We start from the raw sequence: 25793 nt of genomic DNA, 5'->3' as shown, positions 1-25793 counted from the left end.
TTGATTTCTAGTTTAATGCCATTGTGATCAGAGAAAGTGCTCAATATGATTTCAATCTTCTTAAATTTGTTGAGCCCGCTTTTGTGCCCTAACATGTGGTCTATTCTAGAGAATGTACCATGAGCGCTTGAAAAGAATGTATATTCTGCTGCTTTAGGATGAAAGGTTCTGAAGATATCTATTAAATCGAGTTGATCTAATATGTCCTTTAAGTCTGCTGTTTCTTTGTTAATTTTCTTTCTTGAGGATCTATCTAATGATGTTAATGGGGTATTGAAATCTCCTACTATTATAGTATTGCTGTTGATCTCGCCCTTTAAGTCTATCAAAGTCTGCTTTATATATTTAGGTGCTCCTATATTAGGTGCGTAGATATTTATAATGGTTATATCTTCCTTTTGGATTGCTCCCTTTATCATTATGTAGTGACCTTCTTTATCTCTAACTATGGTCTTTGTTCTAAAGTCCATTTTGTCTGATATAAGTATTGCTACCCCAGCTTTTTTTTCATTTCCATTTGCATGAAATATTTTTTTTCCATCCTTTTATCTTCAGTCTGTGTGCATCTTTTGATTTAAGGTGTGTCTCTTGTAGACAGCATATGTATGGGTCCTGTTTTCTTATCCACGCAGCTACCCTATGTCTCTTGATCGGATCGTTTAATCCATTAACATTTAATGTTATTACTGATATATAATTGTTTATTGCCATTTTTTTTTTCTTTAAAACTGTTTTTCTCTTTTGCTATATTCTTTTTTTTCCTTTGACCTGTTTACAACAGGTTCCTTAGCATTTCTTGCAGCCTTGGTTTGGTTGCAGTGAAATCCTTGAGTTTTTTTTGTCTGTAAAGCTTTTTATTTCTCCTTCAATTTTAAATGATAGCCTTGCTAGATAAAGTAGTCTTGGTTGTAGGTTCTTGTTCTGCATTACTTTGAATATTTCTTGCCATTCCCTTCTGGCCTCAAGTGTTTCTGTTGAGAAGTCAGAAGTCATCCTTATGGGGGCTCCTTTGTACGTGATAGTCTTTTTTTCTCTCGCAGCTTTTAATATTTTCTCTTTATCATTTAGCTTTGGTAACTTAATTATGATGTGTCTTGGTGTTGGTTTCTTTGGGTTTCTCCTTAATGGAGTTCTCTGTGCTTCCTGAACATGTGAGACATTTTCCTGCCTTAATTGGGGGAAGTTTTCTGCTATAATATGTTTGAACAAAGTCTCTATCCCTTGTTCTTTCTCTTCTTCCTCAGGAACCCCTATGATGCGGATGTTATTTCTCTTCATGTTGTCACAGAGCTCTCTTAGAGTTTCCTCAGACTTTTTGAGTCTCTTTTCTTTTTTCTGCTCTGCTTCCGTGCCTTTATTTATTGTGTCCTCTAACTCACTGATTCGATTCTCTGCTTCATCCATCCTGCTTTTAATTCCTTCCATTGTATTCTTTATTTCAGATATTGTATTTGTCATTTCTGTCTGATTCTTTTTTATTATTTCAATGTCCTTTTTTATATTTGTTATCTCTTTATTTAGGTTTTTGTAATGGCCATCTATGGTGGTTCTAATATCTTTGAGCATCCTAACAATCGTTATTTTAAACTCTGCATCTGGTAATTTGGTTATATCTGATTCACTAAGGTCCTTTTCTGGGGATTTCTCTTGGTTTATTTGTGTTGTATTTCTCTGCCTCTGCATTTTCTCTTCACGGGAGTGGCTGTGATCACGTGCTTGGGTGCACAAGGGTTGGTGGCCTTGGCCTTTGCCCTGCCCCCGTGTGTGACGTTATGCTTGGTCCTGAGGGCACTGGCGAGCACCTTTGCTCAGCTGCGGGTCTCCGCCTGTTTCCGAGCTTTCGCCCTGCCTTTGCAGGATGATCCCACTCAAGGAACAGCTGCTAGCCTTGGCTCTACCACCAGGCAGGGCTGCGTGCCCAAGCTCAGCTCCATAGCGGAACTCCGCCTCTTCTGAGCTTTTGGCTCCACCCCCGCGGGAGGAGCTGGCTACCAAGTCAGACTGCAAGCCTAGGTTGCACGGGCGGGGCAGGGATGTGCTCCTCTGCCCTTGCTCTGGGACTGGTTTCTACCCTTTCCGGGTTTCCCGCCCTTCTCCCGGAGGCTGGATTACAGGCTGCCGGCAGCTGAGCTTGGCCGCTTTTGCACGCCCCCTTCTCCCTAGCCGGGCAAGATTGAGCTCACACCTGAGCCCAGTGGTGGGCAGCCGGCTTCCAACCCTGCCAGCAGAACCGCGCTTTTGTCTCCCGCTGCCGCCCGCCCTCCGGCTCGCCCTCAGCCGCGTGGGTGGAGGTATTGCAGCTCGGACCCTAAGACTCACTACTGTAGACCCGAAAGCTCCCTCCTTCTATGCGACTCTCCTCTGAATGCTGCGGGGAGCTTGTTTGGCTGCTCTCCTGCTTCCCTTTGCTGGTATTGCTGTTTCCGGGGGAAATATTCACTTCAGCTTTGGGGAGTGACTCGTCCCAGGGGTTAGGGTGGCTATCTCCCAAAATGTTTCTCCCTGTGCCTCCTAGATTATACTCTCTTCCTGTTACTGTGGTTCTCTCCCCTCTCCCTCCGTCTCCAGGAGCCCCGGGTGAGTGTTTGTGAGAGAGATGTTCTGTGTGGTCCCTTTAAGAAGGATCCTGGGTCTGAGAAATCAGACTCTCTCACAAATAGTATCCTGACTTGTTTCCGGCTAAATACTGTCCTTACGCCTCTTCTGGGGTCTGGGGCTACAGGCTGGGGCTTTGTTCCTGGGGCTCTGGACCCTTTCCCCTCTGCTAAACTCACTTCCCACCACACGAGTCTCTCCCTGCTGTCGTTTGCTCCGAGGAGCTGGGCAACCCTCTCCGCGTTTCCACTTTTCCTACCAGTCTCTGTGTGGCTTCTTCAGCGTTCCTTGGTTGAAGAGTCCTTTTAGTTTAGTCCAAAGTTGGTTTTTCCAGCTGATAGTTCATAAAATTAGTTTGTAATCCACTTTGGTTCTAGGAGGTAGATGCTGGTACGTCCGCCTACTCCAGCGCCATCTTGTCTCTCCTAAAATGTTACCTTTTTTAAAAAGACAAGCAGATAACAACAACTTAGTTCCATAATAAGAACCCACTTTTACATTTTTGAAATTTCTGTGGTATTTCAAAACAAAGCAAGCTAAGCAAAAATAGCATTAGTGGAAAATTGTTTGGGATGCATTTTGACTATTTTTTTCTCCCAAGGAATATATAATATGGCAAGAGTAGTTTCCCTACTTTCATGAGAACAATGGTAGTTGATTAGTATCTAGGACAGTCGTCAGTCTTCTAATAGTATATCAGATAACAGTGTAAGAGTCCACATTGTTTTAGGTGACTTTAAAGGCAAAAGTTAACAAGTTAAATAATCATATGTAATATACAGACAAATTTTGAGCATGTGAGATAAATACTATGGCTAAATGGATGTATGAAATGACACAACAGCAACATAAGCAAATATCCCAAGTAACCACTTCTAGCTTCTTTTTCAAAGTCTAGCTTTACCTCTGGTCAATAGGTGAAGTTATTGTTTCAAAGTAAATAAAACTGCTTTTTAATCAAGATACATCTGTGTTAATTTTTTTAATATACAAATTTCAAATCTCTTAATTCTTGTCCTAAATTCAGCATAATACCAAAAAGTTTGTTTTAAAAAAACCCCACATTTTTACAATAAATTCTTTTTTATTCGTGTTGCTATTAAATATTGCATTACTCAAGCTGAAGTTTATAGATCCATAGAAACTATATGTGAACCTCAAGTGTTTTTCTTTATACTTTTGTTTGCTGCTTGATGGATAAAATTTATATAAACATAAAAATTAATATAAGCATATTCTTTATCATATGAAAAGAAACCTAATGACAAAGTTGAAGTTTATTTTCTGGAGAAATTAAATTTAAAATTTTAACTGACATGGAAATTATCCGGCTTGAGTGTGGGCTCATCCGGCTTGAGCAGGTGCTCACCAGCTTGAGCGCAGTGTTGCCAGACATGACCCCATAGTCACTGGCTTGAGCCCAAAATGTCTCTGGATTGAGTCCAAGGTCACTGGCTTGAGTAAGGGGTCACTCACTCTGCTGTAGCCCCCAGGTCAAGGGACAATTAAGAAAGCAATCAATGAACTAAGGAGCTGCAATGAAGAATTGATGCTTCTTATCTCTCTCCTGTCCTGTCTGTCTGTCCCTATCTGTCCCTCTCTTTGACTCTTTCTCCGTCTCTGTCACAAAAAAATAATAACTATTCATAAAAAATTATTTTATCTTCCATACTCATATCATCAAGAAATTGCTATATTTAAACATAGGATTGATAAAACATTTTCTATGAAGACACATTTTGAAAAATAAATCCAACAGACCAAATATATTTAGCTTTTAGATATAAATGATATTGAATTATAATTAATAAACTGGTTCTTATTTTTCATGACATTTGCTATTAGCTGACATTCTATTTTAACATATTTGCATATACATAATATACAAATTTAACATTAATTACAATGTCAATGGGTATATGCCAGATTAAAATCCCTCATAATACTTCTCATTCTATGTCAGATAATTTAAAAAGACGTTTTCAATATTTTATGACTATATTAAATGGATGAATTCCATACTAATTTGTTCTATGTAGTCAATTATCCTACTTAAATTTTTCATGGATAACATGAGAATTTATTGCAATGTTCTAAGAAATGGAGATAGAGTTGCACATAGATGAGAACATTATTATTCTTATATTTTGCTCCCTACAATTGTGCAAATAACAGATAGCACAGCTTAGGAGCCAGGGCTTTATAGCAAAAAACAGCAAGAGTATATATTATAATCTAGTTGAAATAGTAAAATTACTACTTTCCTCTGATTAAAAAATTATAAGCTTGCCTTAGCTATGGGGAGGTAAATGTTACTCAACTCAAAAATAGAAATCCTTGGAAGTACAATAAATTCTCTAGAGGCAAATAAATTATCCTTGTTAGGATGCTTGTTCTTTTTATTGTTTCTATTTATTATTTCATGTAGTAATGAATATTATAATAAATTTGCAAAATAACGAACAGTTATACTAATGAAAATAATATAGGCACATCTTTTACAGTGTAGTTTTGCATGGTATCTTTTATTATATAGAAATAAGAAGCAAATTTCCAGTTCTAATATTTATCACCAAACTCTTTTGTGTGTGTGTGTGTGTGTGTGTGTGTGTGTGTGTGTGTTTCGAAGTTGGAAACAGGGAGGCAGTCAAACAGACTCCCGCATGTGCCCGACTGTGATCCACCCAGCATGCCCACCAGGGGGCAATGCTCTTCCCATCTGGGGCTTCAAACTGCTGCAACCAGAGCCATACTAGCACCTGAGGCAGAGGCCACAGAGCCATCCTCAGCGCCTGGGCCAACTTTTGCTCCAATGGAGCCTTAGCTGCGGGAGGGGAAGAGAGAGATAGAGAGGAAGGAGAGGGGGAGGGGTGGAGAAGCAGATGGGCGCTTCTCCTGTGTGCCCTGGCTGGGAATCAAACCCGGGACTCCTGCATGCCAGGTCGACACTCTACCACTGAGCCAACCAGCCAGGGCTCATCCCCAAACTCTTTAGAAAGTTTGCCCTTTTCTTTCTTTCAAAATACATATGCAAGAGTCTGCATCTTGTCGAGTATTTTATGTAGTATTAAGACATTTGCAATATTTGCAAGGTATAATTGTTCCTTGGTAAAATATTGTTGAATTATGGTTGTAAATTTGACCTTAACAAGAGAGATATGGCCAAGAAAATTGTTTGGATTGAGTATATTTTTTCCATTTATTTGAAATGAAAAATAAATACTATGATTGTGTTAGCTTGGGCTGTGTCTTAACACTTTTGGGCTACTGTAAGAAAATATCATAGACCAGTGGCTTACAAACAACATTTATTTTTTACTGTTCTGAAGTCTGGAAATATAAGGCCAGCATGGTCTGGTTCTGTTGAGAACTTTCTTCATGGCTGAAGACTGCTGCCTTCTCCTTCTTCTCCTATAGTGAGGCAGAAGGGACAAGGACAGAGAAAGAGAGATAGAGAGAGAGACAGGGATTGAAAGAGAGGGAGTGGTAGAGAGAGAGAAAGTAAGAGAGATGAGAGATTGAAAGAGAGAGAAAGAGAGAGAGGTAGAAGTAGAGAAAAAGGTCTCTGGTGTCTCTTTTTATCCTCATGACTTTATCTAACCCTATCTAATATCTCAAAGGTCCTATGTTCAAAATACTATAACATTGGGGTTTAGGGTTCCAATATATATATATATTGAAAAGCTCAAACATTCAGAACATAGCAAGATCTATTTCAAGGAAATTGGTTAAGAATACACATGTCATTTAAAAGAAAGAGACAGAGAAAGAGAGATTAAGAGATGAATCTTTGCCTTTTATAATAAATGCCTTCTATAATTGTAGAGCCAGTAGCTGTGGCCACCATCATAGCTGCCTGGCCCGTGCATGTTTAGGTTCGCATTTAATTGGGACAGATCTTAAAGACACAGTGGAGCCAAAAACTGGTGAGCCATCCTCTTTATTCCTGCTCGCAACCAGAGGGCGAGAAAAATACACACAGAGGGAAAACACTTCCCTTTCTATTCAGGGCTTCTAAAGCCACTGACCTTTTCCATGTTTTTCCTAGAATCAAAGGCTCTCAGCAGTTTTATTGACCTCTGTTCCCCATCTCCTTTTCTTGCACAAACTGGCTACTCCATCAGCACTCTGCCATTTTGGCTGGCTCCTCTCCTCCATGTGTCCTCTCTGCCCCACTACCATATGGGTTCCTCCTTTACAAGAACATGGTCTCTCTCTCTCTCTCTCTCAAAATGGCCTCCTATCTCCTCCTTTTAAAACTTTTTGGTGCAAAAGCCCTCCTCCAACACACATTAGCATAACCAAGCCCCTTCCCAAGCATGAAAGACAATTATTTGTATCATGTGAGAGCATCACCACGTGAGAGCAGTGGCCATCTTAAACAGAGTGTACATAAAATAATTATCTGCCCAACAATAATGTCTTCAAATTGAATAAAAATAAACATTATTAACTTTATTTATAGAATTTTGAAACTAGAATGCCTTTATTATCTAACAGAAAGCTAAGACTTTTGTATCCACTTGAAGGTGTTTCTTATTCTTTCTGGGAGACTTTTCTTGTTAAGAAGTAGAAAAATAGGACAGTAAAAGAATAGTCCACTGAAGAAAAGAGATCAGGTGGCAATAAAGAAAAAAACAGATGAATGCTGAGAAAAAGAACTTCTCCACAAGTTACTTTTCTTGTTTGAAAGCTAAATAAAGTCAACTTGTGGGTTTAGAATCTTTCCTCAGAGAATAGAATTCTAGGTAGGTCTCTGACCAAGTGTATTTGGCAAAAATTATTATAAATCATGTTATTATTTAATAAAATAGCTTCATTAATTGTTTCCATTTGAAAGTTTCTAATAAATTAAAAAACAAAATTTTATACTACTTTATTAAATGTGCTTGTCTTATAATTTCCACCTACCTTTTGTTTTTTTTTAGATTCTGAGTTAAATTCTATTCAGATATGGCTTTACTATACTAGAAAGAATATGTGGTAAGCCATAGCTTTTTTTTTTTTTTTTTTTTTTTGCATTTTTCCGAAGCTGGAAACTGGGAGGCAGTCAGACAGACTCCTGCATGCGCCGGACCGGGATACACCCAGCACGCCCACCAGGGGGCGATGCTCTGCCCCTCTGGGGCATCGCTCTGCTACGAACAGAGCCATTCTAGCGCCTGAGGCAGAGGCCATGGAGCCATCCTCAGCGCCTGGGCCATCTTGGATCCAATGGAGCCTCGGCTGCAGGAGGGAAGAGAGAGACAGAGAGGAAGGAGAGGGGGAGGGGTGGAGAAGCAGATGGGCGCTTCTCCTGTGTGCCCTGACTGGGAATCAAACCCGGGACTCCTGCACACCAGGCCGACGCTCTACCATTGAGCCAACCGGCCAGGGCAATCTGGTCATTTTTTAAAAATAAAACATCATTCAGACTTAAATATAAATGAAACGGAAATAATGTAAGTTATTTATTCTTTCTCTGCGGACTGGTACCAAATGGCCCACAAACCATTACTGGTCCAGACCCGGGGGTTTGGGACCACTGTTCTACAGAATTAATAACATCTTATTTCCAGATTTGAACACTATATTTTAATATAAAATATTTGGAACTAGACAAAGAAGAGCAGCATTCCAGCTGTGCTTTTACATCTCAAACGGCTGTGGCTCACCTGCCCTAAGCATCAGGGGTTTGGACATTGGGCATTCTCGGCTTAGTAATATACTTGTTGAAAATGTTTGAGCAATTAACAGAGGCAATCTCAAATGAGAAGACCCTAGAGAATCATCTCAGTGAGGCTGTTGAATAAAACATATCATCTTAAAATCTTTGCTTATTTCTTCTATATAATATAAGCACAATTAAAAGAACATGCGGTATTTTGCCTGGAGTGAGCTATTTTTAGTCCCTGAAATGAGCTCTTTTCTAATAGTTATTATCATAGTTAGCATTTCCATAGCAATGTGCACTTTTTAGCACAAGTGCTTTCTAACAATTTTTAGAAGTTTCTATTCTTTGTGGTCTTATGAGGTAAAAGTTAAAATACATAAGATTCACAGGAAAGTACAACACATGATATGGATCCTACATCTCACATTGAAACCACCTGCAGTTTGCTTTGCCACAAGCCAACATAGATTGCAGTTCTTGCTGAATCAAATGACAGGTAACTAATATATGCAAAATCACATGTGGAGTGAGCCAAAAATCCATGCATTGTCTTGTGTCCCCCAATAATAATTCAGAATTCAATTGGCAATAAAACCATAATGTGAACATAAACAATTAAATATAGCATCAGAATAGCCAGATATTACTATCCTTGCACAATGCATGGCAACCATGAATACAGTTGAAAGTGAGATTCAATCCCCAAAGGCCACGGAAACCAGATCCTTAACCCCAGGGTTGGATAATGCCCTGCTGAGGGTTGACTCAGTCACCTGAATCAAGTTACAGAGATTGTTGCAAGCTCCACACTGCTTCCGATATAAAATTGAAACAGAAACAATAATCAACATATATACACGACAATGGCTGCTTAAAAGTCAAACTCATTCATCAGGAGAAAAGTCTCAAAATTCTGATAAATGTAAATTTTAAAAATGTTAAAGGCTAGTCATGCCCATACTTAGACCTCTTTGGTCACCTATGTCAATTCATCTCAGAAACTTCCTGGGTGCTAAATGTTTGATGAATCATAGAAGCTCTCCCAAAAGGCTTACTTTGGTTCTCTCGTTTCTCTCACTTTATTTCAGCAGTAAAAATGTGCATATACACACACACTTGGGTAAACAAGTGTCTTTAGGTTTGCTCGCTTGTATTGGGGCAGCACCGTGTGTGTATGGTCTATGGAAGCTGCGGGTGCTTGCCCTCAGGGCTGCAGATTGCAAATTGCGGACAGCTTTCCACCATGGGGAGGGGTGATTGTTTGCTACTGTTTTCAGGAGGAGGTATTTCCCCCAACCTGTTTTGCTTGAGAGTGCTGAGGCACTTGGGAGCCCTGCTGAGGCTAGTAGGGGCTATGAATCCAGGAGGTTCTGGAGAGAGCAAGGGAAGTGGTTTTCCCTGCCTGCTTTCTCATTGCCCTTACAAGACTTTAATAAATGGAATGGCCCACCATTTTCTGGCTCCACAGTTCCTTTACCATCTGCTCGAATCCAATGAGAACCTGCACGGCTATGGCGGCGGCTACTGGCCTTACATATATGATAGTTGGTTTTTTTTTTTATCTTTCTTCTGTGTTTTTACTTTAATGAGAGAAGATCGGAAGACTAGAAATTAATACAGTGGCATTATTTCATTTCTTCACTGAAAAAATAATCTTTTGAAAATTACTTAATTTCTCTTTGTTTTCATACTAAATGCCCGATCTCTGGGGGAGAAATAAATATCCACCCTTTAGGGAGCAAAATGTGTCTACAGCCATATCATCCAGAGAATGCCTGATCTCATCTGATCTCAGAAGCTAAGCAGGGTTGGGTCTGGTTAGTACTTGGATGGGAGGAAGCAAAATGTGCTGAGCAGGGAAAAAAACTAAGGAATCTGGGCTTGGCGTACTTTAATATCACCTTTAGTTCAATTCACTAAAAATGAAAAAAACCAACTCTGTTCATATTTTCTCTTCAATGGATTATTGTAAAAAATCTTGCTACAATGCATATTAAAGTGCTTTAGAAAGAAAGGAAGGAAGTAAAGAAGGAAAGAAGGTTAATACAGGGGTGGACAAAAGTAGGTTTATAGTTGTGAGTACACAACACACCGAGTTTATTTTTGTATTATTATTTCTTCAATAATTATTATTAACCTTCTTTTAATTATTAATGATTAATTCTTAGCCCACCCCTGTATAATATAAATATATTCAGTTCTACAACATCTTAAGACAACTGAATTTAACAAATCGCTATTTTTCATGTTACACCAGTCTTTTCCAAAAATGTCTTCTATGTTCCAAACCTCAAATTATCAACCTCCATTATTACCCAGCATATTGTTTTACCCATATTTACACATTTTATCTAAAACATGAAGAAAAACCTCAACAGAGAATCGCCAAATTCACATGGAAAGTAACCAAGCGCTGTTAAATTCTGTGAGTTTATGACATTTGACACAATCTCAGGATTAGTCCTTACCAGCTCCAGAGCCCTGAGGCGGGTGTTCGCGTGAGTTTATGTTGTTCCGAAACACACAGGGTTGCTGGTGATTACCACTATTTTCCAGAATTGCTTAACCCCCAGACTCCTTGGTACCAGTCATATCCAACACCTGGGATCACCCTGTGCATATGCATGGTTCTACTATATGGTTGGGTTCTACCACTATATTTTTACCTTGGTCTTGATTTCTAACTTCTCACTAGTTTCACTCGTGAGGCCTCAGTCTCCTTGAGGGACTGGAACTCTATTTTGGGTTACTGATTGGGATTCGCTGTTATTGGCTCCTTACCAGGTCTGGAGACATAGCAGCTGCCAAGTTCCTTGATACGTGCATGGATTTTCCAAAAGGAAAATACCTGCCATTGAAGTTCTGCTGCCTTAGATTCTTGTCATTATTTAATGTCACTATTAACATAAATATTAGAGACTATCTAAGAAGTACTGTTATGGGTAAATTGTGTTATTGGTAAGATACAGTTCCTCTCTCCAATTCCTTCATCTGCTTCTACCTGTAAAACTTTTGGAATAGAAAACTATGGCATTTAGTTTTTTATACTCTGGAGCCTGACACAGTTAATGCTGTAGCTGAAGGTATTAATTAATTAATTTCCCTATATGATACTCTTCAAAGATCTCCGTGCCTTAACCCGTGGAATTTGTAAATTCATTATGTTACATTACAAAGGGGACTTTGAAGATGTATTTAAGGTTATGGATCTTAAAATAAAGAAATTAAGTTAGATTGTGCAGGGGGTCCAATCTAATTACATAATCCCTTAAAAGCAGAAAATTTTCTCTGGCTGAAGTCAGCTATGGAGGAAGAGGAAGGCAGAATAGAAACAGCTGTAGTAAAAGTCAGAGATTGCAAGTATGAGAAGGATTTGATTGATGTAGATGGCTGTGTGCTTCGACTAAAGAGAAGCCTCTGGGAACCAAAAGTGGTCTACTGCTCACAGCTAGCAAAGGAGGGCAGATCTCAGTCCTACAACCTCAAGGAACTGAATTCAGCCAACAATATGAATAATACTAAAAATCCATTTTGTTTCACGGTGCCCAGTAAGAAATGCTGCCCTGCTGTCATCATGGTTTTAGCCTGGTGAGACCCATTTCCAATCTATAATCTACAGAAACTGTGAGATCATTAAGCTGTGCCCTTTAAGCTTCTGGTCATTTTAAGCAGCAATCATAGAAAACTAATGTACCCATTTATGGGTTTTCTCTAGTGTAAAATTCATTTCTGGGTTTTGTCTGGTATAATTCCCTAACTCTCTGATGGGAATTATTTTCTTAATTATCTAGGAAATCTCTTCTACTTATTATCTTGAATATCATGCCTAGGAAGAATTGTTTTGGAGGGACCAAAGATTTCCCTAATGTTGGCCAATTTTATATAAAATACTTAATAAAATATTCTTTCCTTTGAACATACTCATTGTAGATGAAAACTCAAATTCCCCAAATAACAACAAACTTTTACAGTATTTACTCCTTGATGCTTTTATTCCAGCAGTTCTCAAATGTTAAAGTACATCAAAAACCACCTGGAGGATTTGTTAATACACACATGCTGGCCCTAAACCCCAGCATTTCTCATTCAGTAGGTCTGCAGCCAGAAATTTTTGTTTCTAATGCGTTCCCAGTTGATGCTAATGCTTGTGGTTAGGTTAAAATACTTTGAGGCCCACTACTCAGTAAAATCAAATGATTTTTTTGTCCCTAAAACATAAATCTCTTTTATTTACCCACTTAAAAAATCTATTTCCATATTACTACTCATATGAATATATGCCTTTCCAAAAGAGAGAAGAAAAAAGAAATAAAAATAAATGATACTCAAATCAGCAATTTTGGGGGGATGATAATGTAGGTTATTGAAATTATTTGGAGATTATCTATGCCAATATTTCTGAAGAGGGCTTTTGCAGTAGTACAATTGTTCATTTTGTCAAATTTGAGTCCCATATACTATTTCTGGTCCTTGATAACCAAATGCCTATAACATTCCTCAGGCATTGTGATAGCCAACAATGTCCCCACATATTTTCAAATGTTCCTCTAGACAACGTACAACACTAATTGAGAACTATACATCTATGTTATACAAATTTACATGCTATTCTTCCCTAAAATTATTAAGGATTTTCAAATTTTATTCTCATGTTTTATTCATAAGTATTGGTAATTATACTTATGACTAAAATAATAGAATATATTATTATATTTGATTGTGGCTTCAGGGAGTTAGTATAGCAATATAATATATTCTATTTATTCTAATAGACTAATAATACTTTTTTAAGTCTTTCAGTCAAAATGCCTTTCTAATTAGAATTTAAAGATTACCAGACAGAATTGACCACTCTTTATTAGTGATCCACGATATTTAAGAATATGGAAAAAAAAAGAGAGAGTTAGATTCTACATCTGGATCAATAAGGACACTGAACTAATCATTAAACATAGTACTTGGTGGCAAAGGTAGCCATGAGAGTTTATTCAACCCCACTTGTCTCAGCTTAAAAAATACAAGCCCCACACATAAACAGCCACGTCTCTGGCCTTGGAAATGCAGAAAAATTCTGGTAAGGTTATTGAACATTGTAAACATTATAAAATTGACACATCGGCCAATTTACCTAGTGTTTAACAGTCAGGGTTGTACTATGGTGGTATTGGGTTTTCCCTTATGAATCAAACTCCAAATTCCAATGCTGGTTTTTTCAGAGGGCCAGTCAGAAAAGCATTAAATTATATAATATTTAACTTTGTTATTTTTACTAATATTCTAAATTTATTATTTAAAATACGTATATTAACCAGTTTTTAGCCATCCTTTATTCTGACTTGACCCACACATGTGGATGTACAGAAACTCAAATGAAAGACTTCTTGTGTATAAAAAAATCAATAAAAATTTAGGGCTTGGAATTGTGTATTGCTGCAATTCAAACTAAATTTAATATAAATTATTTCTGAAATCTCTTTAGACATTCCCCATCCTAGTTGACTCTTACCTTGCTGTTCTGGTTTTCTTTCCATCTTTCTTCCTGGCTCATTCTTTTCTTTCCCCTCCTCCTTTTTTTAATGCTCCTTCCCTTTCTTCTCTGCCTCACTCAGAGTCCCTTCCTCTTTCCAGCCCCCAAAAAACCCATTCAAATACATTCTTACATATTTAGTTCTCTGGTTCCTACCTACAAGCAAACGTGGGTTGTTGTTTTTTATAGTCTGACAACTTATCTAAGGAATTCCAAAATTTCATCTTATATTCTTTGATAATTGGGAATCCCCTTAATTGGAGATGGGAAACTAGAGATGTCCTAAAATAATTTATGGATAATATAATATTTTTTAGTTACATAAAGATTTATCTCTCAGTTATTAGTATTGAAATACTATAAATAAATTTTAATTGTGTGATAGTGGATATTTCAAATTAGGGAATTAGGTAAAAATATATAACTATAGACTTTATATTATAGGAAGCATTAAATTAATTTTAGCTGATATTGGTTAACAAAGAGTGATTTCTTCTATAATGTATCTTTTCACAAGCAGCTCAAATCAAATCTTCATATCTATCCCTGTAAATGTTTTTATATCAGGCATGTTCTAAAAGGGTATTAACATCTTAATTATATTATTCAAATGCTCTAATGCTTTTTATTTGCTTTATAAGGTTTAGTTGTTTTATTAGGTTCTTATTTTAGTGCATCTATTGCTGTTCGACAATCTCTCATGGCTTATGTTGTTGCCAAAGTCATTTTATGTTTTCTAATCACACAGCTTCAAAGTATGTCATATTTTTTACTTCCTCATTCCAATTGCATTTGGAATCTTCACAGATAATGAATATGAACCTAATAGACAAGCTCCTCAAGACTGATAATGAGAAAGAAAATTAAACTATCTTATTCATAAGTCAAAATTATTAACTGTGAATTTCCTCATTTGTCTCATTTAATAAGGTAATTCAGATGCCAGCACATTTAAAACTATACAATATTACATAAATGTTGGTTAGTATTTATAGTAAAATAACAACACTTTCTTTCTTGTTATAATACCCTTCCAAACATGATTAGAAGTGTGAGTGTCATAAACTGTAATTTCATATGCTAAAGGCTGATCAGGAGAAAGCCTAATAAAAACCTACTGTTGATGGAAAGATGTAGTAGGAAAGACATCTGTGGTCAATAGTCATTTGTCAGGATTTTCTAGATCCAGGAAAATGCTTCTTATATGAAAATATAAACATAAGTCATGAGATGGCTATTTGAACAAATGAGAGGAATTAGATCAGGCTTATATTAAAGAATTAGCTGCTATAATTCATTTAAACCAACTCATTTCACAGATTTCATAGTGCCAGACACATCTGGCTTTATTATATTAAAAGCAAAAAACTCTGTAATATCTGCAAAATAAAGCAGGGGGAAAATAAATGAGTATGGAAAGCAAGCAAATACAGTTTTTATCCCACAACTTTCTACTTGCCCACAAACCTAGAGATAACTATCTGGTAGTGCCATTGGCAACAAATAAGAAGGGCAGAAGCTGTGGGACTAGAAGTTTGCAAAGAAATTTACGAACATGTCAGGAAGAAGGTGTTAATATCCACCATAGTCTTCCAGCTACTGGTAGTCCCCAAATGTCTAGGTATTGGGCTAAGTATGGTGAAACAGTCCTAAGGACCCATCTCAGTAATCTTTTATTTTCCTAAAACAAACAAACAAACAAGTCTTCATAAATAATTCTGTTGGGATATTTGCACAATAGAGCAGTTACTGTCTGTAAGATAACTGAATGTGTTAACTACTATTTCTTAATTCATCAATTCCCTAGGCAAGGTGTCTTTTTTATGTTAGATACATGTATGAAAGTAGTGCCAAGCTCTAAGGGCCAGTGGTTTTCAACCTTTTCACACTTGAAGACTTGTGAGAATGGGAGAATTATTTTGGGGACCTCTAAGGCAGAAATCACCCTGAGCATAAGCGATTCCACTAAGATCTATAATCTTTATACAACATCAGGTTGGTTAACTATTTCATGGAACAGCGCAAAATTTCTGGGGACTAGCAGTTGAAGAACTTACTGCTTAGGCAATGCAAAAAACAGTAACAACAAATTTCTTTGAAAGAAAAATACCTGGCCAATATTCTAGTGCTAAGGTCTCCATGACTAAATAGGTAGTTTATTGACAGTTTTTTCCCCTCTCTTCTGTTTTGTCAATATGTTATTTCAACATCAATCTGAGATTTAGGCACATATATGTCTTAAAGTTTTTCTTTTTACTCCCTCAGCTCTTAATCCCTTTGGAGTTTCATAGATGCTATTTAATATTATAAATCCTGATCTAAACAGCTAGAAGCATATGACCTTTTCCTGGTCAGTTCAGGTATGGATACAGACAGGTCTTTTTAAAATAAATCTATTTTAGTTACTTAAAAAAGTATAAATAGAAAGATGAAGGCAGTAAGAAGTAAGTATAACTGGATCAGAGAGAAATCAAGAAAAACGCGTGAATAAAGATAACAAGAATTTTTTTTCTTTTTCCAAGTGAGAGGAGGGGAGATAGACAGACTCCTGCATGCACCTCACTAGGATCTACCTGGCAACCCCTATCTGGGGCCGATGCTCTGCCCATTTGGGCCATGCTGGCAATCCAGATATTTTTAGTGCCTGAGGCAGAGGCTCCACAGAGCCATCCTCATTGCCTGGGTCTGATGTGCTAGAACAAATTGAGCCATGGCTGCAGGAGGGGGAGAGAGAGAGAAAGAAAGGGGGAGGGAGAGGAAAAGAAGCAGATAGATTCTCCTGTGTGCCCTGACTGAAAATCAAACCTGGAACATCCACACAGGGGATTGATGCTCTACCACTGAGCAAACCAGCTAGGGCCTAAAAGTAACAAGGAATTTTATAATGGTATAACTAATGCACTGCAACTTTACATTATTCTCCCACAGAAGGAAATATAGCAAAGAAGTAAGGATAATTTTGCATTAATGAGGACTTTGATAATAGAATAGCAATATTAGAGAGTGGTAATAGAATTTTGTAAAGGAAAATTCCAGAAAGATATTAGATAAAATAATGATATGAGCTAGTCAATTGTTCTAAGGAAACTACACCTTCTAATTTTAATTTTACTCATAAAAAATACTAAGAGAATATTATGATAATATAAATAAATTAGTCATTTTTTATTTCTTTAAGTATTATAATTCTCAAAGCTTTTTTTTTTCGCTTTTTTTTTTTTTTTTTGACAGAGGGAAGAACAGACAGACAGAAAGGGAAAGAGATAAGAAGCATCAATCCTTTGTTGCAACTCCTTAGTTGTTCACTGATTGCTTTCTCATATGTGCCTTGAATGGGGGGGGGGCTACAGCAGAGTATGTGACCCCTTGCTCAAGCCAGTGACCTTGGGCTCAAGACAGCAACCATGAGGTAGTGTCTATGATCCCACGTTCAAGCCATTGACCCTGTGCTCAAGCTGATGAACCTGCACTCAAGCTCGGGGTTTTGAACCTGGGTCCTGTGCATCCCAGTTCTACACTCTATCCACTGCGCCACTGCCTGGTCAGGCTCAAAACTTGTTTTAATATAAGTATCTCAAAACAATTCTGATAGAGGTTTATAAATATTGAAACTAGGAGATCATAGCTATTAAATAATTTTCTAAAGAATTAGAGCAAGAGCCGTAGATCTGATTTTGATTATTTTCCCTTTTGATGCTAACCTTATATCTTACGTGACCACCTAACCTCATCCCTGTTGTGTTAACCTGGAACAATTTCTTTCAATTTACATTTTCTTTCTAATTTTTTCTAAGATGACTTTATTTTAACATTGTCAGACTTTCTAATGTTATGCCATGTTGAAAAAATTCATTTACAATTGTGATTTATTTGATATTAAAAATAAAGTCAATAAAAATAATTTACTTTAGTATGTTTTTTTGACATTTATCCTTTTTATGTCTAGCAGAGGGTAAGTCATCATTTTTTGAAAGAGGTCAATTGTAACTAGAAAGAAGTCTGTGATATGTAATTGGTTCTTTCAGTAATATTGTACTCACTCTTCACATATTATAACACTAAAACTATTTATGCTTTTGTGGACATAGTTTCTCTCTACAGATAAGAATTTTAATATAAAATTGGATTTCTAGGGATCTTAAGAAAAACATAGTTTGGTAAAATTAAATACAGACTTGAAGGATAAAATGTAGGAAATGAGTGTAGCTAAGCGTATGGGGCCATGTGCTGTTTTAATTTTCAATAGCTTCCAAATTAAAACTGCATTTACTATTTACTTTATTTTTAATGAGGTAATGACACAACTTCTGTATATATTTTTTATTTAAATTTCATAATAAAATGAGAAAATTCAAGAATATGACGTGTTTTTGTTGAAACATAGAAATTAGAATTTGGAGTGAATCTTTTATAAGTGATTAAGTATCTTTCATCACACAGATGCCTTAGAATGAATAGCTTATATTCTAAACCAGAAAGGTGATAAATAAGGAAAGCTATTGTTTTCCTCTCATAATGTACTTCAAATCAAATAGAAATGAAATTTAACTATGTAGACTTTACTCTCAGGTACTTGCAATAAAAGACTTGGACTATCAAAAATGCCATTATTATTGAAAGGAAGACATTGTCAAAAGAAACAGTATACAAGAATCCTACTAACTGGGTAATTATGAGTAAATAAAGCAATATTGTCTGTTTCCTAAGTGAATGTGTTTTATGTAAATATTGCTTTCGGTTCTTCTCAGGCAAAAGACTGAGTGAAAGACCCAAATTGAACACTAAGTGAGAATTGATTGCTTACTGTCTTTTTAAGTTTCTTTGAAAATGAATTGGTCAATACAATTCTCCTTCGTTTATTAGAGAGTAGGGAGAAAATTAGGCCTTCCAGCAGAAACGGTAACAGATGGTAAGGAGTAAACGATTCCCCCTGCTCTCCACCCTTAAGGAAGACAAATTGGAAAAGTAAGGAAAGTATGTTTTCTTGATTTCAATCATTTTGTACTAAGAGAAGCTGGAGTTAAAGGCCCCTCCAAATGTCCCAAGTGCTTGCATTCAAACGCGATAGCACAACGGCTGCCTCTGGGTAGAAGTCATCCTCAGAAGTAATGTGTCGCAGATTTTTCCAAAATTCCCGAACAAAGCGTCAGCTGTGACTAAATTTTTACATTTTTCTTCCTGGATATGAATATCTCTCGGCTCATGTCCATGATTATCACTTTGTTTCTTAAATCAATTTAAAGTAAAACTGGAAAAAAATGAAGGTAGGTAATCAGAGATTGTATTACTGTTAATAATGCTTGCCCTGCTGGATACAAAGAGATAGCCAGTGCCCTATCAGGCCTAATTCCACTTGCTTAATCTCTTTAGATGTTGAGACTCCAAGACCACTCAAACAGTTCTGCCAAAAAGCAATCTAAGGGAAGCCCTAAATATTTCTAATTTTGCATGTTTAACATTTGCTAAATCTCAGAATTTAACAGATTGCATTAAGATGCATCAAACCATCTGTTGTATTTGGCAAAGACAGTTGAACACGATGGGTAAGAGTCCAGACCCTATCCAGAGAACCTGGGTTAAAATCTTGGCTCTGATGATTAATTTTATGTGTCAATGAGATGGGCCATTGAGTACTCAGATTAAACGTTATTTCTGGGTGTACCGGTGAAGATGTTTCTGGATGACATTAGCATCTGAATCAACGGACCCTAAAATAGATTTCTCTCTTTAATGTGGATGTCCTCTCTAATTTTTAAGGGCCAGAATAGAACAAAAGGTGGAGGAAAGAGGAATCTGCCCTTGTTTTTCTGCCCCCATGTATGAGGTGGCACATCTCATCTCATCTTCTGCCCCTCAGACTGAGATTTATACCATAGGCTTCTTAGGTTCTCAGGCCTTCAGACTCTGACTGAATTACATCACCAACTTTCCTAAGTCTCCAGCTTGTAGACCAACCTCAGATCCTCGTACTTCTCAGCCTTTATAATTAACCGAGTCAATTTCTCATAATAAATCTCTATATATTTATCTCTCTTATTGATTCTGTTTCTCTGGATAACCCTAATATTTTGATCAAGTTACTTGCCCTCTCTGTGTCTTAGGGTGCTCATCTATAAAATGGTAATAATAAAATACTTCCCTTATAGGGTTATTGGAAGATTTAACAAGATAATACATGTAATACTCTCTTAGAATTTAATAGGTTACTTATATTAGTGCTTTGCAAGTATAATAGCCATCACTCTGAGAGCGCTTGCTATATGCCAGGCAAGTAAGCATTAGCTGTTTTATCATTATGTATGTACTTATTCAAAAGAAAAAGATGACACTGTGGTCATTTACTTGTCAATCATCACTGGCAGTACTATATTAAACAGTGTTAGAGCAATCAGTAACACGGGAATGCAAGTAATAATGCAATAATGTCTTTTTGTGATAAGGAATGCTTATTGAAGGATTTTGGTTATTATTCACTAAATAGTTTTACATGTGCTTTGGTTCTAATTTACCTTTTGAGAATATAAAATAAATTATACAAAGAATTCTTCTTAAAAATAATAATTCCCCCATCATACAAGATTGAGAGAAATCTTTAGTTGATAGTTGTCTTGCATTTAATTGCGCAAAGACAATCTTGCTTCCTTTATAAAACTAGCATTTTGCTTCTCATTATAGTAAGTAATGTGGGATTTTTCTGACATCTATCTCAACTTTAAAACCGAGAATATTATCTCATTAATTTTTACAACCTCTGTAGAACGTCAACATCAACTTTCATAATGGAGAAAGTGTATGGCAAAAAATATCTAGTAATTTTTCCACTGTTTCAAATAAAAGAGAGAAACAGGGACTTTAATTATAGTGAGGTGGTTATATAATTAATGTTGTCACTTTAACAGTATTACAAACTAATAATTACCTTTCTTCTTGGAAACAGTATGGATGTGTGTTATGTTGTGTAGAAGCCAATCCTTTATTTTTCTTTTTTCACTGCCAGACATTTGGCTCTGATTGACCTTGCCACTTCTCTCCTTGTCTACTTATCTAGCTATAGACTTACTTATCTATCTCATCTATTTTTCTATACTTCTAATAGCAATATATTCATTCTTTTCTTACTCATACTTATAAATCTGAATATATTGAAAATTTTATTTTTAATTTACATTTTCTTGCAAAATTTTATGTTTCTTTTACTTTTTCCAAAAACAAAGTTTTTGGTCTGATTTCTTAGCCTACTTCCATTATTCAAGTCATCCTAGGTGAGAGGAGGGGCGATAGTAAGGCAGATTCTATATGCACCCCAACCAGGATCCACTTGGCAACTCCACTAGGGCTGATGCTTGAGCACTGAGCTATTTTTAGTGCCTGAGGTTGAGGTACTTGGACCAACCGAGGTATCCTTAGTGCCTGGGGCTATGCTTGAACCAAATGAGCCACTGGTTATGTGAGGAGAAAAGGGAAAGAAGGGAGAGAGAGATGGGGCAGAAGCAGATGATTGCTTCTCCTTTGTACCCTGACCAGAAATCAAACCTGGGAGGTCCATACACTGGTTGACACTCTATCCACTGACCCACTGGCCAGGGCCTGAAACCATTCAATGCAGGATTTTTAAAAATCATTCCAAGTATGTCAACATTTCTGCCTTAGTATACCTTGCATAAAAATTTTTTATGTCAAGAAATAAAGTTTTCAAGTTTCCCTTTATAAACTGTTTCTTTTTTTCATATATAGAAATATTTTCTTAGATAAATTTTTTCTTGCATACTTATTAGCAGATGGATGTTAATATGGGGATTATTTTTTAAGATTCCCTAATTAAGATTACCAGGAAGTCTTAGAGCTTCTGTGGAGGATGCATATGGACAAAGATATAAATGCATCATCATAAGCATCGTGAAGGATCAATGAGATATGAACAAAGAGACCATGGAATCTTTATCCCTCCTTTACCATTATAACCCACAGAAGCTGAAAATGATGAAGTAAAGCATAAAGCAAAGCATAAAGTTTAACTTAATTTAAATAAAATTTTCCAAATAATGAAATTATAGCTTTCTCATTTTTAAAAGCCATCATTCTTGAATTTATATAAAGAATTTCAGATCACCCATCAAGGATTCTTCTAAAGCACAACCTCTCTTATTTACAGCTATGTTAACAGAGAATAGAAACCCTATGTTGCTCATATTTCATAGACTCATCACTGCCACTTAAAGATCTTTATTGTGATGACACATACTCTCTTCTTTATGTATTTTGTGCTTGTTCTAGCAGTCATATATGCATTACTTCCCTTCAAAGAATTGTGTGGTGTTGAAAACTATTATTCAAAACCCTTAAACCTACTTGACCCAACACTCTTAACTCTAAAGATTGTTTTTCAATGAAGACCAATTGTTTAATAATAAATAAATACAGAAAACACTGCTGCTGTATTGCTCATATGTATTCATGTGCATAACTAAATATGAATGAGGGCAAGAAACTTCTTGTTTTCCTTTTTATAACAGAACAGTAAAGATCTTTACCTTTTCTGTCTCTTACAAGCACTTTTTCCTGGTTCAATAAATGAGGTTAAGGAAAAAGGAAACATAGTGTAACACCCCATCTCTGTGTACAAGTTACAGTGGTACCTTAAGATACGAACAGACCAACATATTTTTAAGATACGAGCTGCGACTCAGTCTGTATTTTTGTTTGAGATCCAAGAGAAATTTCGAGATATGAGTCATGATTCAGGAAGCTGCCGCTAGTTGGCATGTTGGTGCACGGGTCCAGTATCGGCAGTTTGATATATGAGTTAACTGACTTACAAGCTCGGTTACAGAATGTATTAAATTCGTATTTCAAGGTACGACTGTACTTTGATTTTTAAAGTTTTATTTTGTGTAAATCATAAGATTCTATTTTTTAAGTTATCTTGACAAATATGCATTAACATGTGTTCAAAAAAAATTACAGACCTAAACCAAGTGGAATTTATCCTTGGTGTACAGGGCTGGTTCAACATCTAAAAATCAATAAATGCAACACATCACATCAACAGGCTAAAGAAGAATAATCACATAATTATATCAAAGATACAGAAAGCACTATATAAAATTCAACATCCATTCATGATAAAAGCTCTCTGTAAATTAAAAATAGAGCAGAACTTCTTCAACTTGATTAAAAATATCTACAGAAACCCTGCATCTTACATAATACTTAACAGTGAGAAACTCAAAGCTTTCCCACTAAGATTAGAAAAACGGCAGTGATATCCTCTCTCACCACTGCTTTTTAATATTATACTGAAAGTGCTAACTTGTGCAATAATTCACAATAATGAAATAAAAGGTATACAGTTGGATATAAATAAATCTTTCTTTACAAATGACAATCACCTATGTACAAGGTTAAAAGTTAATTATTTTCATAGACACCAGCAATGAGGACATTGAATTTAAGATTAAAAACACAATATAATTTACATTAGCATAAAAAAATAAAATACTGAAGGTATAAATCTAATAAAATATGTACAAGATCTATAAAAGGAGATCTAAAAAATTCTAATAAAAGAAATGAAAGAACTGAATAAATGGAGAGATATTCCATGTTAGTAGGTAGGAAAAATATTGTTAAGAAGTCAGTTTTGCCAGCTTTACCTATCGTATCAATACAATCTCAATCAAATCCCAGTAAATTATTTTGTGAAAACTGATAAATGGATTCCAAATTTCATATGGAAAAGCACAAGACCCCAAAGTATCACACAGTATGAAGGGAAACAACAACTTTGGAGGATTTACACTATGAGACTTTAAAATTTATTATAGTCCTGGCCAGGTAGCTCAGTTGGTTGGAGTATTGTCCCAGAAATGCCAAGTTTTGGGGGTTCAATCTCTGGTCAGGGCACATATAAGGGACAAGCAATGGATGCATAAATAGGTGGGAAAATAAATTAATGTTTCTCTTTCTTTTTTTTCTCTCTCTCTCTGTAAAATTGATACATAATTTTTAAAAAATCTTATTATGAACTGTAGTATTCCAAAACTTACTATATTCTTGTGTGTTTTCCACCATAACTATAAACTAACAATATAGGAAGTCTTCGAATAATTAGAATGCAATCTCTATTCTTCTCCCAAACATTCTTCCTCACTTTTCCAGGAAAAATGAGTGCTTGTTCAGCTTTTCTAGTTTCACTTTTCCCAGATCAGCAACTCTTTAGGAATTACAAGATCTTTTCCTGTTTTGTTTCTTAAGGCTGTCCCCTTGGGGAAAGCAGCCTTTATTCAACTGCTCTGAATGTGACTCAGAGTTTTGTTTTAATTGGAAGGGGGGACTACAAACAGCAGGACAAAGTACATTTAGTACTTTGATTTTGTCAGCAATAACTGTCATATTTTTACTTCCATCTTCTGTCCCTAATTTAAAGAAAATTGAGGAATAATGTATCTTTTCACTCAAAATTTAGAATCAAAGACACATGCTCAACATCTTTTTTGCCACAAGAGTACTATTCTCAGTTCTCATCTCAGACAGTTAACATTCTACTTTTTTAGAAACACAGAATCTTATGACTGTAATGAGGATCTTAGAAATCATTTTGTGGTATGCAGCTAGACATACGAATAGAGCAAGGACTATAGGTCAGGCACAGTAGGCCACTAGGGCAAAAAAGCCCCAAGTGCTTAGCAATGGGCAAAAGTGGGAAAATAAGGACCTTGTACCCCCACCCTCCATGACCTTTCCTCCCTTAGCTCGTCATGTGGTTTAGACCCCTAATTTTATATCACAAGTTATGTGGTTTTATACCCTCTTAGAAAAGGAATAGACAAGAAAGCCAAAGAATGACACTTAAGCATTAACCCTAGAGATAACATCTAGGCCTCAGTGTGTTTCAGTTCCAGGCCCAGGGAAGCAGCAAAACAGACAAAGGAAAGCCAATGCTGACCTTAGGAGCAGCTGCATTGACTAATGACCCCCTGCTCTGGCACCAGCTAATCAGTGGAGAACTCTACCCCAAAAGAACACACCTGGAAACCTGATGAATATTCTATTAAGATTCCCCTGGGCCCTCCTTGAAAATCCCCATCCTTAAAATCTTTTAGGACAGAGGTCCTAGCGCACTCTTCTTTGGAGCATATGCCAATATTTTTCCCTTCCCCCTTATTTTTCTCTTCTTTTTCACTCCAGGCATGTACAGTATTCCTTGTTCTCTTTCTCCTAAGCTCTAGGGGACCTTATGAGACTTGCAACCAGGGGAGCAGTGGGCAGCAACAGCCGGTCCCGGGCTCATCCCCCGAACCTGTCTTCAAGGGCCCTTTTCCTCTAACTTTCTCCCTATATGGCCAATAAATTCTTTCTTTACTTGCTGCATTTTGTCTCTTGATTGAATTCTTTCTCTCAAGAAGATAAACCAAGGTCTCCTCACTGTCCCTGTAATAATTTATTCTTCCTTGCAATGAATAATTTCACAAATATTATCTTATTTGTTGTATTTAGAGCATTTGTGTAGGTTACCCATAAAACTGCCCAAAACAGAAAAGTTAGCATATATTTGCTTTGTTTATAAATTTACAGTCCTTGAAGCTTTGCAAAATTATGACCATCCTAAATGTGCAATAATTCTAACTGTGGTATTAGAAACCAATTTAATCCTATTGGAGCAGGAAGGGATAGCACAAGAAATACAATTTATTGTCTATAATAGTCACTTCCTTTTGAAATTCCTATTTTCAAGAAAAATTTTGAAGCAAAAAACTAAAAATAAAATCATAAAAGAAAGGAAGTAAAAGAGGCTGCCTTTAATGGTAAAACCTTAAAAGTCTATCCTCATGGCTTCTAGTGTCTCTCAGAAATATTTTTTTGGCTCATAGTTCGCTTTCCCGTTGAAAGAAGTGCAGATGTGAAGAATATGGTAGAAGGCTTTCAGTATCAATTCTGGAGCCTTGTCAGGGCTGGTGTCATGACTTGTGACCTCTGCAGTCTCATTTGGTTTAACACTCAGCTATTTCGATCTCAAAG

Source organism: Saccopteryx leptura, chromosome 5 (genome assembly GCF_036850995.1).
Source record: "Saccopteryx leptura isolate mSacLep1 chromosome 5, mSacLep1_pri_phased_curated, whole genome shotgun sequence".
NCBI lineage: Eukaryota > Metazoa > Chordata > Mammalia > Chiroptera > Emballonuridae > Saccopteryx > Saccopteryx leptura.
This window is presented reverse-complemented; position numbering follows the sequence as displayed.